Below are 13,595 nucleotides of genomic sequence, written 5' to 3'. Positions count from 1 at the left end.
TGTACCACAATCTTTTTTTATATATATAATGATTTTTATTAATTTTATATCCACAATCTTGTCTTCTGTTTTCAAGATATATGAAGGTTCCCAAAATAGACCACCGTTCTCATGGAGATGCATGTCTTTGCAACTGCACCAGCCTCCTCAACAAAAATGGCTGTACTGTGTGGAAAAGCTGCTTCTGACGCAAGCCCCTCTCCGGTGTTGCGACTTCTCTTTCATACTTTAAGCCCCATTGTTACTGAACATGTGTGAGAAGCCCATGCACACCAGCTCGGCCACTTCATTTTTCACACTGAGAGTGGTCAGTTGCACGTCACAGAACATTAGTAGCTGTTCAGTCTGTTACCAGGCCAAATTCAATGTGTTGCTGTTGGTATATAAAGACTTTAAAAGCTTGGGACCAGTTTACTTGAGGGATCAACTTAGCTCATATATGCCCATTCGACTGCTTCTTTCTCGCAAGGAATTCATCCTTCGGTATGGCAGCTCTCAAACTTTGGAACTCCCTGCCCATTGAGATTCAGCAGACGCCTTCCCTCAGGGCCGGCAGCTGCCTCAGGCAGCAGAATCCAGGGGTCACCACCACCAGAGAAGTGAGGAGGAAAAGCAGCAGGTTCCAGGTTCCAGCAAGAGGCCAGCAAAATATTGCCAGAAACCCGGAAGCGGCAACTGTGCAACCCCAGTAAGCAAGGCTTCAGTGGGGGTGACAAGTGACAAGCATCTTCCCATTTCACCTCAGGCATTGAGGTCACTCCTACCTTCATTGCGCTGTTTTCAACAGCCACTAAAAAGCTTGACACACATTTTAATTGCAATTTTTTTTACATCTGATTTTATCTGCAATTTTAATGTATATTATATTTTAGGTAAACCATTTAGAGGTTTTGCTGATGAAGTGATACACAGCATAATTTTTGTCAAAATAAATAAATATGATGTAGGAACGGGCAGCTGGTTGGAGTGTTTAAGCTGTGGGCCTTCACTTGTGCTTAACATGTATATTTGCAGATAAAATACAGCCATCCATACCTTGGTTTTTGAACAACTTAGTTCTCGAACGTTTTGGCTCCCGAACACTGCAAATCCGGAAGTGAGTGTTCCAGTTTGCGAACTATTTTTGGAAGCCAAACATCTGGCGGGGCTTCTACGGCTTCCGATTGGTTGCAGGAGCTTCCTGCAGCCAATCAGAAGCCGAGCTTTGGTTTCTGAATGCTTTGGAAATTCAAGCAGACTTCCAGAAAGGATTCCTTTCGACTTCCAAGGTACGACTGTACTACAAAACACCAAGCAGCCTCCTTCCAAATTAAACAAAGGCCAGATTAGCAAGACAACACCGCTGAAACAACTTGCCACTTTTAGATGTGGCATGAGCAACATCAGCATCATTCATTGCCTCCACTTAAAAACAGTTTGAGAACGGGAATACTTTTATAATGGAAGAAAATGTGTAGTCACATTGGCTTGCCACCCCTTTAAAACATGGGTTTTTTCAATCCTGGCGATTTCAGACTTTCTAAGGATTGGACACCCTTCATGTAAAGCAGGGAAAGGTCCAGGACAATACTGGAATAGGGATGACATCTTGTGGACCCCCTTAGATTAATGGGGAGAAAGGCTGGTGTGAATATATTTGCTCCAGCCGTGGACAAGCACTTAAAAGGTACAAGAAGCAGCACAAGCATATAGCTTTGGGACCCCTTTAAAATACAGTGTATTGCATTGACCAGGGCATATTCAATCACTTCTGTTTCGCTATATGTTGGAATTAATTAACTTCCAGTTCTTTGTTCATTCAACACATTATTTTGTTACGTTTAAATTCCACATATAATCTGTTAAAATAATAATCTCCTTTCCTGCCTCTGTCTTTACCCTCCCTTTCAACCTCTCGTCAAGCACCTGCCTGCTTTCCAGAACCAGTAGGAAGATGGCCTCAATAAAAAGCTCTTTCAGAATTAAAAGTGCTGTTTATAAGAGGTCATTGATGAGCCCAGGAGAGTAGCAATATGGTAATAAGAAAATGAAACTACATTTGTCCACTGCTATCAGGGCAGCCTGGAAGAAATGTCAGCTTCAGGAGAGCCAACCCACAGCATTAAAAAATCAATGAAGGTTTGGGCCATTGACTTGAGCAGAATTCAAATTACATGTAGGAACATAAGGAGTCCATTCTTTTGCTGTTGAAAAAGCAATAGAGCAAAGGAAGATTTTGATCACCTGGTTAAGAACAGACAGTTCTTTCACTGCCTTCCTCTGCAACTCTGGTCAAGCTGACCTGGACTTCATTGTGCCTCTTAAGTGAGCTCTGGGAAGCTGTTTGTGCAGAACTCCCCTGAGTGAGTCATGGGTGATAGATTCAGTAGTCCTGTCTTCTGTTCTTTACCTAACAAGGAACCTTTGTGTTTCATTTAAGGCTAGAGGCAGCTGAAGCTGGATTTTCTATTTTCAACTAGGTGGAATTGGCCACGGTGCGTTTCTTTGTCCCATAGCAAACCTAGGCAGGTTTCAGATTGCACCTTGGAACTAGATAAGCCTAAACTTGGCACACCTTACAATTAAAAGCACATCAAAAATGTAGTTTTTTGTGGGGGTGGAGCTATAGTTTTAAGGGTGCTAGGAGCTATAGCTCTGTGAGGGATTGACTACAGTTCCCATGATTCTTTGAAGGAGCCCACACCGTACATTTACCAAAATTAGAAAGCTGCCTAGCAGCATGATATTTTGGCACCTACAGAAGAATTTTTGGTTTAATAAGGCTTTATAGAATATTAACCATATAACTGCTGAAACTGAGGCTGCTGAAGAGGCCAGAAACCATCTTGGATGTTTGTGTTGGAAGAGCTGCTCCCCACCTTGCAGGCCTTTTCGACCTGGCTTGGGAGGGTGGGGGGCTGGACTCCAGCTACAAAACCTTAAACTGCTGAACAGACTTTTGGGTTGAAATATTGTAAAGAAGGCTGATCGCCGAAGAATTGATGCTTTTGAATTATGGTGCTGGAGGCGACTCTTGAGAGTCTCATGGACTCCAAGATGATCAAACCTATCCATTCTGAAGGAAATCAGCCCTGAGTGCTCACTGGAAGGACAGATCCTGAAGCTGAGGCTCCGATACTTTGGCCACCTCATGAGAAGAGAAGACTCCCTGGAAAAGACCCTGATGTTGGGAAAGATTGAGGGCACAAGGAGAAGGGGACGACAGAGGATGAGATGGTTGGACAGTGTTCTCGAAGCTACCAACCTGAGTTTGACCAAACTGTGGGAGGCAGTGGAAGACAGGAGTGCCTGGCGTGCTCTGGTCCATGGGGTCATGAAGAGTTGGACACAACTAAATGACTAAACAACAACAATTGTTTTTCTGGGGAGGGGGGTGTTGTCGTTGATGTCTTGTATCTTTATTTTAGATTTTGTTGTGACTTGCGTGGAAATTGTTCAGTTTGGTTTTGTACTTTTTTAATGTTTTATTTAATGTTTGACTTTTTTTGTTATGTTGTAGTTCTGTATATTTTTTCATGTTCTAAGCAGCCTTGAGTATGGTTACTTTAAACTATGGAAAGGCGGCCTACAAATAAAATTATGTATGTAAGTTTTTAAAAATTGTAGGAATGTAGAATTTAGTTTGTTGAAATTGTTTTATTTGTTTTTATAAGGTTTTCATTTATTTTATATCATAAAGCAGTTTCTAAATTTGTTAAATACATCTGTTAAATTACACCAGCTGTCTAACAGACAACACTTATTTCCACAAGTAATGTCTGTTTGTCTAAAGTTGTTTTTATGGAAGTATTTCACATCGAGTCTTACCTGTGTTTACTCCACTGCTGAACAAACAGATGAGTATACAATGGTCAGCCATTGTTTACCAGGCTATTAAATGTAACTCTGAGAACCTCACACACAGAGTACGGGACATGTGCCACTATTTTTGCCCTCACAGGGGCACAATTTCTCTAAACACCAATTAATAATTCACTTGTATGCCAATTATCCCAACTCTTCATTATGCAGGAGCTCAATTATTATTTGCTTTTGCAGCAACCCTATTAAAACTATATTATTGTAGGTGAGCTCTGAGTTATATTTATGAGGTCAGAGAACGCACAGCAGTAAACTCAATGCAAGACAGTTTTAATGCGCTGTCTTATGTTTTAGAGGGATGCAGAATAACTCTTGTTATTAGGAAACAGCTCAGCCGTTACTCCAGATCATCATACTGGAAGAAACTGAAACCCAAGTAGGCAAAATATTTATGTAGCACAAAAAAACTTTTCCAGAATTAACTGCATCATTAATAAAGATACGTATAGCATTTCACCAGGATGCAGGTGGCGCTGTAGTCTAAACCACAGAGCCTAGGGCTTGCCAATCAGAAGCTTGGAGGTTCGAATCCCCGTGACGGGGTGAGCTCCCATGGCTCGGTCCCAGCTCCTGCCAACCTAGCAGTTCAAAAGCATGTCAAGTGCAAGTAGATAAATAGGTACATCTCTGGCAGGAAGGTAAACAGCATTTCCGTGCACTGCTCTGGTTCGCCAGAAACAGCTTTGTCATGCTGGCCACATGACCTGGAAGCTGTACGCCGGCTCCCTCAGCCAATAAAGCGAGATGAGCGCCGCAACCCCAAAGTCATCCACGACTAGACCTAATGGTCAGGGGTCCCTTTACCTTTACCTATAGCATTTTACCAGCTGTAATAGCCTCTACCTTGTTTCCCCTCATTTAAGACGTAGTCATAAAATAAGCCATAGCAGGATTTTTAAGCATTCAAGGAATATAAGCCATGCCCCGAAAATAAGACATAGTAATAGGCGCAGCAGCAATGCCGGCCGCGGCAGGAGGAGGGGAAAAATAAGACATCCCCTGAAAATAAGCCATATAAGACGTTGTCTTATTTTTGGAGAAACACGGTAGGTAGCAAATTTTGAACACAGCACCATCTGGTGGTTGCTTGCCAACCTTACACTGCACAATCCCTTATTTGATAGAAACTTTTAACAGCAACTACAAGGGCATTTTTACAATTGACAAAGAGCACATGCTGATCTCTCTGCTAAGATGAACAGGAGCAGGAAGCTAAATCTCAAACAGAAAGTACTGCATTGGACAGTTACTTCGCATAGTAGAAATGCCGTATCTGTGTCCATGTAACAATAGGATTGGCACAGGGAGGAATTGTCTAGTCAAGGTAGGCCATGCCCCTTGACCTTTTTGAATAGCTTGTGGGCAAGTATGTATTAACAAGGAACCCTGGGACATGTGCTTGCTCCCGGACTGTGGAAAAGGTGTGGGGGTCAGTGGGAATGCCATCTCCGTGGAACCTGCCATTTTCTTAATCACCACACAACAGCAGTGTTAATGTAAAGAAGAAAACAAGGAATGCAAACAAACAAACAAAAACCCACAATGGACAATCTTCGGGCAAGGTACAGATAAAGTATTACCATAATAAGTGCTGGATTTACGTATAAGCTAAACAAGCTATAGCTTAGGGCCCCATTCTCTTGGGAGCCCCAACAAAATTTAAAGGAAAAAAACCTGGATGTGCATTTCCAAAATATAAGATAAAAAACAAATAAAATGGCTTTATATACCTATTAGGTCCATAAATGACCATATAGCATATATTCAACACAAAAAAGCGACAATTTGTTGTTGGCAAAGGACAGCTGGGCATATAAAGGGCCCCATTACCTTCAGTAGCTTTGGCCCTCATCAAACCTAAATCCGGCCCTGAGTATTATCTACTTAAGAAGTAGAAGCACTGAATCGGGGTGACCCAAATATGGGATACAACTGTTGTGAGGGTTATACCAGCAACTGATGGGTGTGTGTTGCGGGTGCGTTTGATACATGCCATTGTTGGCGTATTGGATAAAAGAACAACGGGTTGTATATATGATGAGTGTTCGAGTGCGCTCTTCTGGGCTGATGAACTGAATTTTCCAACAGCTACATGCAGTGCTCCCCCCCCAAAAAAGTAAATGTTTAGGGGTGCTCTCATTTTGACTCAAGAAAATCACCACTTTATAGTTCAAATTGGGGAAAATACAGTAAATGGACAAAAGTACAAAGATTCACAAAATGTTTAGGGGTATGCGTACCCCTGCGTCCCCCCAGGAGAAAAAACACTGGCTACATGTGTTGATGCCCACAGTCAATGCTGACTGGGCCAGTCTTTCCACTTTTTGACCATTCTCAGCTGAGTTAGCAAGAATGTGGCAACCTGCCTGTTCCACAGCATCATTTACTACATTAAAAAGATATGTGGTTAATGTGCAGTTCTGCTCACTCTGCTTAATGCAAACAAGTCAGACCCCAAAATGGACACAGGAACGAGAGAGACTGCAAGTAGGCCCCACTCAGTAGGCAGGTTGCGTGTACTAGCCCTAAATCAGATGAAAACGCTGCGGGGTTTTAGCACCCTTATGGCAGCAGGTGGAATTTATTGCACTGTGACCGTGACTGCGATTTCACAATGGACAACAAGTACCATCAAAACAGAACAGGCTGAAGGAGATCGCCAATGTCATCTTGATTCTCCAAAAGGGAGGGAAAACCCAAACATCTTTACTGTCGAAGGAAACAATAAATCGGTTCTGAAAACCATGCATGCATGTGGCAATAAGGGTACTAGGGGACTCAAAAGAAAACCTTGCGTCTGCTGCATTTCCCACAGAGAGGTTATCTGTAAATTCCTTTATTGCAGAAAGATAGAAAGGATTTAAACAAGTATGTAAAGCAGTTTTAGCAGTGCTTTCTCCCAGGTGGCTATATTATGCCAAACTCCTACCAGAGTAGAACAATAAAACAATGAACAGGGTGGTGATACAAATGTCTACTGCAATCAACACACAGTAATATTATCTTGTGTCACAGAATCATAGAGTTGGAAGAGACCACAAGGGCCATCCAGTCCAACCCCCTGCCAAGCAGGAAACACCATCAAAGCATTCCTGACAGATGGCTGCCAAGCCTCCGCTTAAAGACCTCCAAAGAAGGAGACTCCACCACACTCCTTGTCAAAAACCACCACCAGAGCAAAAATCTTTTCTGTCAACATTTTTCCTTCACCTTTGTAGTCTATTTTTTTTAGAGAAGCACCACCATTCCCACTTCTGAGAAGTCATCCTTCAACTTCATTCTTTCCCCTTTCTTCAAGATTAATTTTGGGGGGTGGGGGGTTTTAAGTACTTTGTAAACTGTTTTTTTTCCATTGAGATCCAAAGTTATGGCAATTAAGATACATTAGTGGCACTCCACAGCTCCTGTATTTCCCACTGGCAAAAGAAATTAGAGGTTTAAACATCCATTCCCTCTGAAATAGTACATGCTGCGCTGTCCTGCTGGCTAATGCATCTGAAATGTATAGAAATCAAACTTCCACTAAGAATCAGAAGAGCCGTAGTAAGGGAAACAGCAGGGGACTTTCCGACAGTTCTTACATTTCTAACTTGTCTGACCAGGCTCATTGATTTAATAGAAACGTCGAGCAAGCTGGACTGTAAGTTTCCCAAAACCCTTTGGCCAAGTGTTCGTCACAGTCAGATGTTGAGGCATACCTCTAGGTAGTTCAAGACTGGGGTCTATTTTATTTACATCTTTGTTTTCTATTTCCCTTTTGTGTAAATCACCTTGAGATTTTTGTTTTTGTTGTCAATGGGAAAATATCTTAAACTTTTGCCAAAAAGATCATTCAAATTTTAAGAGGGTAAAATAGGAACAGGTTTCTTACAATAAATGTGTAGATCTGCTCTGCCTCCATGCTGATCTGGTGAGAAAAAACACGAGGAAAGCAGCAAAACGTGCTGTTAGAAGCACACGCCCATTGCACAGGAATATGCAGTTTTCCACTTGCCACACCTTTTAGTTGCCACTCCTAACGTAATCTTAAACTGCTTCTCCCTGTAAAATATCCCAGAAATCCAGTCCTGCTTCAGCTCCTTGGCAAACACTACTTCTTTTGCTCTTGTCATCTTCCACCTCGACTACTATGGCCCCCTCTTCCCTGCCTTTCTGTTGTAGCAACTTAACTCTTCCATTCACAACTACGATCTGAAGGCAAATGACACAGCCACCTTGCTAAAGTTAAGTGGGTCTGGTCAGTGCTTGGGAGTCCTCCTGGGAACCCTTTGCTTCAAGCTATATAAAAGAAAGGGATCTATATGTAATAGTAAATGAAAACCAACTGCCTCAAAAATCACCTCTCATAATTCTTTACCATGCATACAGCTTACTTCCTTAAGGGTGACCATTCACTGACAGAAGGAATCTGTCAGTAAATCTGAGAAGCAGGTTTTTTTTTTGGCAATTTCCCCTCCACAGTGCAGTGCCCTTCATCCCTGTAAATCTGCTCCAGAGAGTTGGGAGTCCTTACAGAGATTTTAGGGGGTGCTGGGCACTTCAGGGAGGAGGGTGAATTCCCTCCCTCCTAGTCTGGCAGATTCCTTCCATAATAGGAAATCACCACCTTTGGCTCTCTCTCTTCCTACAAAGGTGAAACCCAAGCACATCTAGTTGCCTTTGCACATATTCTTCTTGTTACTCTTATTTATGCATTTATTTACAGGCTGCTTTTCAGAACAAATTAAAACAGCTCAAAGGAAACATTAGAAGAAAAGACAGTGTTAAAAATCAAACAAAGCACCATGAATACAAATACACACCAGGATTAAAAGCCAGCGAAACACAGCAAGCACACAGTAGAAACATAATAATGTCAATCGTAAATTCCCTTACATAATGATAATAAAAATTCAAGTGCCCTCAGAGGGGCTCGCCAGAAAGAACTCCACAACTATAGTACCACTACAGAAAATCTCTTCCTGTTCCTAGTGCCAATTAGTCAGATCTTTGCTAATGCTGGACCACAGAACCAATCTACTTCTACATACCTCTGTCTCCAACACACAGTTTTAAAAGATAGTAAGCTCCTCAGGCCAAAGACTTTTTTTGTTTAACAATACTGCCTAAGTGTGATGTACATTAATAAGTGTGAAGTGCATTAATATTAGTAACTTAGGAACAAAAGTATGAGGGGCTTGGTAGTATACACCTTCATCAGTATCTTGGAGGAACTAAACAGCTAAGAGGGGAAGAACTCACCTGGCAACAGAAACTACAAAAGTGGCAGAATGTTTTCTCACAATTGAAGCAATACATTACTTAAGAAGTCAAGGACAATGCATTCAAGGTAACTTAAAAGACAATTTAATAGTCAGCCTAATATACAGCTATTAGAATCACCTAAATATCACATAAATTACAAAAGAATTGGTATATAGCATAATAGATTTTTTTTTACTATAAAACACATACCTCTGCAGTCCAACAACAATCCTCCCAAAATATCAGTTACAGTCAAACACCAAAAAAAGGACATTGCACAACACAATTTCAACTTTTTGAGCTAGAGAAAATGAGGCCAGATTACATTCATTCATTCATGTACATTTAAACTGTAAAATCCCCCCTCCCACCCCCACCAGTTAATCCAGCTCCAGGTGCAATTTCACATGCTTCCATATATTTTCCAGTACAGTTCTCAGAATATTAAAGTGCTTATGTGCACTCTGGTTTCATTCATATGCAGATGTGCAATATTAATCATATTTGGACATTTTAGTTAAAAGTCAGTTCAGCCAGTTCAGATTTCTTTTTCCAGTGCCAACATTTATACATGTTTCAAAAGCATATTTAGACAATGATTTAGACAATGTGTGTAAATGTTCGTTTGTTCCCAAAACCACTGTTGCTTTCTCTTTCCTGTTGCTGGATTTCACATAAAGATTAATCTCCAACAAACTCTAAATGTACAGGCGTCACTTCTCTAAATGGCAAACAAAAATTAATTTTGTATACCTACATACAAAACTACTCAGAATTGCTATCTAGGGAAGATTAGTAGAAAAATTCATAGTATGAAAGTTTTTTTTTTTTAAGTGTGCATTAACTTCAGCTAACAAAACCACAATTAACAATTACAGATGTGCAGTATTTAGCTCCTGGATATATAATGTAATAATATTTCACAGCTGAATGAGTTCATCATTCTATGCTCCAATTCAATGGTTTACCAGCATGAACAGTACATAGAAAACAGGCAAAACAAAACTGAATGTAAGGCTTTTGGATGGATACGGTCTGCAAAAAGCTACACTTTGAGTGAATAAATTATTTACTGCTGCCTTCTTCAGCATCTCCAACCTAAACTCTTATTCAAATTCCTTTCCACACAAGGCTCTCCTCAACAAGATTCACATATGGCCAGATTCAAGCACCCTAAGGACTGGTTCACAACCACACAGATGAGGTCGCCTCTTTTCAGGAATTGAAATGCTTCTTTTGAGTACCAGCAAGGCACATGGATGCATATGATTGTGTATTAAGCCCCCCGGGGTTTTGTCGTCGTTGAGGAAAGGCAGTATGTCCACAGAAAGCAAAGTTTTGAGGTAGGGCCACTTGAGAAGGGATATGGGGGTGGGTGAGCCAAAGCCACAGTTCCCACCCCTTCCGTTCCCAAGTCCTGTTGCTATAGATGCCTCCTCAACCTTTCTGGCTTATTTGGTAACATGCAAGCCAGACAACATAACTTAAAAGGGGGGGGGGGCTTCAGTTATTCATTATGTGTTTCACTCATAGGTTTTTAAGCCTGGCTCACAATTTACTATAATTGTGGAACTAAGCACAAAGCGTGGCAATTTTCCGAATGAATTTGTTTTGGATCAAAAGAAGCTAACTATTACTGAAACCATACTCTCCAACATTAGTGGGACATAATCAATAGTCATTCAGCTCTCCCTTAAAGCATTCCATTACATCACAATAGATGCTACGTGAGGTCATTTAAAAGGTACCAAACCTGAAGCAGAAGGCACTCAGCAGGGACGGTTATTGCAAATAGTGTAAACTATTAAAAATAATAATTAAAAATAGCTAATATGAACAGGTCGAAAGGAGTGTTTTGTATCAGTTGCAGTCCTTTAAAAGGGCCATAATATAAAGGAATTTAGAAGGGTTCGGCTCATAGTCTATAGTGGTTGTGCCCTCTTCTCTCTCGCTAGTTTAGTATTTAATACTGAAATATGTTTCCCACAAAATCTGTGCAATATTTTGCACCCTTAGTGACAACCAGTCACATTCCTAAGTGACCCTTATTCAGTTCTGCTATGGCAGACTATGGCCACGGTACTATGCACACTTATTAAGAAATGCCACAAAACGCAGAGGGACTTAGTTCCAGGTAAGCATGCATTAGGACCTACTTGTAACCTGCCAAATTGTTCATTCGATCCACAATTTAAGTGAAAATAGTCTCTTCCTAAAATTTAAGCATCTCATATGGAATGGTATGTAATGTATGGGATACGCAAAAATAGTTCTCCTGTACAATAGAACAAAAATAATTTCGGTTTGAAAATACAGCCTCCATGTGAAAACACAATTATACACAATTTCATAGTTCTGTAAAACTAGTTAGTTAAAATATTTTAACATTTCATAATACCATTATTTTAAATCTCATTTGAATATATGCACCAGGAACCACTAATATCCAAAAATACCAAGAATGAAAATGTTTTGCTATTAAAAAATTATATAATTTAAATTCTATCAGGTAAGATTGTACATAATTTCCCACAAAATACATTTAAAAGGAGTATTTTCACAAACACATCAGAAGCGATTCTAAGAAGTGTCCTTGTGACAAGAGCCAATTTTTCAAAATCAATGTAATTTACAGAGGCTGTAGCTGTGGAGTCATCTTCATTAGCATTTACATCAGTCATTCTTCCTTCCAAAGAGACACATTTAAATACTCCTTACGCTACACAAGGGCTCCAATTTCAAGCCCATAGGTGCTCTGATATATACACAAAGTTCTCATAATACACAGGTTTTCATATCCACTTCAATTAGAAGTGGGTGATCTGTTTTCTGCACATAAACTCAACTTGCCTCCTTCATTAGGTGAATAAGGAAGGCTTTGAGTGTACCAGGCATTCCTGTGCACATCCAAGTTCCAACATACACAATAAGCTACAGAATCAGGAAATCTCAGAAATAAGAACTTTTACAATTATGTACCCAAGCGTATGATATTAAAGCATCACTCTACAAGGCTTCCTATGAACAAGAAATGGAAATGATGAAATTAGCCCATAAACAATGGTGAGTGAGAGTATACTAACATAAAGGAAAGCATACTATCCCATTCTGAGTTTTTATTCTCTTTTCTGTCCTCCCGTGAAAGTCACATAAGGTTAAGTTCTGAATTTACCATTTCTGCAGTCTACATTTGAATGGGTTACTTTTAGCTGTACCAAGTTTTTAATTTAAAGTACTCTTAACTTCCAACTGAATAAAAATAAGTATAATTCTGTTACAATTGCAACTATAAAAACTGAAAATTAGACAGGAGTGCTTTCTGTAAGGTGATCCTACAATGTTCTAGTTACATTAAATAGTGTAAGCAGCACAGCAATAAACAATTATAGTACTAATATTACAGAGCAGATTACTACCCTACAGATGTGAAATGGTACAGGACAAGAAAGAATAAATACCTGCCTACATTAGACATACTCATATATATGTATGGTGTGTGTGTGTGTGGAAAGAGTCTGTGTTGAACAGAAAACAGATACAGATAACATAGGCTACTATAAAATAAGCTAATTGTGACAAAGGTAGCTCAATAGGACAGAATAGTGTAACTTTTCCCAGAATAGGCTTTAAATTACTTCACAGAACACTGAATGCTCCTAATCACTCTTAAAGATGGTATTATCATCTTTGACATCGGCTTTTATTAATTAAGGCTCACTTTATAACCTATGTGAAAACTGTTCATCAATGTAGCATTTGTTTTGATAGAAAATAAAAAAGTCCATGTATATTTACCACGTTGCTTCCAATTAAAATCAGTATTCTAGTGAACCTTAGAAAGTGAAAACACAAAACTCTGATAAATTATTATGTCCAATTAGCCTACAGAACACTATACAATGAAGCAGTATTAGCAGAACATTGAAATTAATCCTAAAATTGTAGCTTTCCTTCTAAAAAGTTTTGTGGGGGGGGGGGGAGTGATCAAATGCAGGAGCGCATGTCTGTTTACAAAATTCCCTTACAGCATTGTTGTAAAGGTGTTTCCAAGTAGGGCCTGCTCAGTGACAGGACCCTTTGGTTCTTGGTAGTTTTGAAACCAAGCAAAGTGTTCTCCTTAACAGGCACTACTAGAAAATGGACATTTGGTTAAAAAGCATTTCCCAGTGATAAGGATTTCAGGGAGTGGTGGAGGATATTTTTCCCTATGCAAATTAAGTAAACTTAATTTACACAGCATAATTTATGCTAGAATTTTTTCTGATGGATTATAGAAAGTGACTTAATTTACCTGTGTTTCATAAACAAAGCTAAAATGTCAAAACTGCCAAGTTTGCCTTATACTGTATTTGCAGTTGGTATGTAGTTATTAGTAAACTTACAAAAGGGGGGGGGGGAATTCCATGGAAAAAATAAAGCACTGAAAGATTTTCCAGAAAAAAATCTGATTCGTACAATTTTCCATCTTGTATCACTGGATTTGGCTGCAA

This window comes from Zootoca vivipara, chromosome 5 (genome assembly GCF_965207765.1).
Source record: "Zootoca vivipara chromosome 5, rZooViv2.hap1.1, whole genome shotgun sequence".
Classification (NCBI taxonomy): Eukaryota; Metazoa; Chordata; class Lepidosauria; order Squamata; family Lacertidae; genus Zootoca; species Zootoca vivipara.
This window is presented reverse-complemented; position numbering follows the sequence as displayed.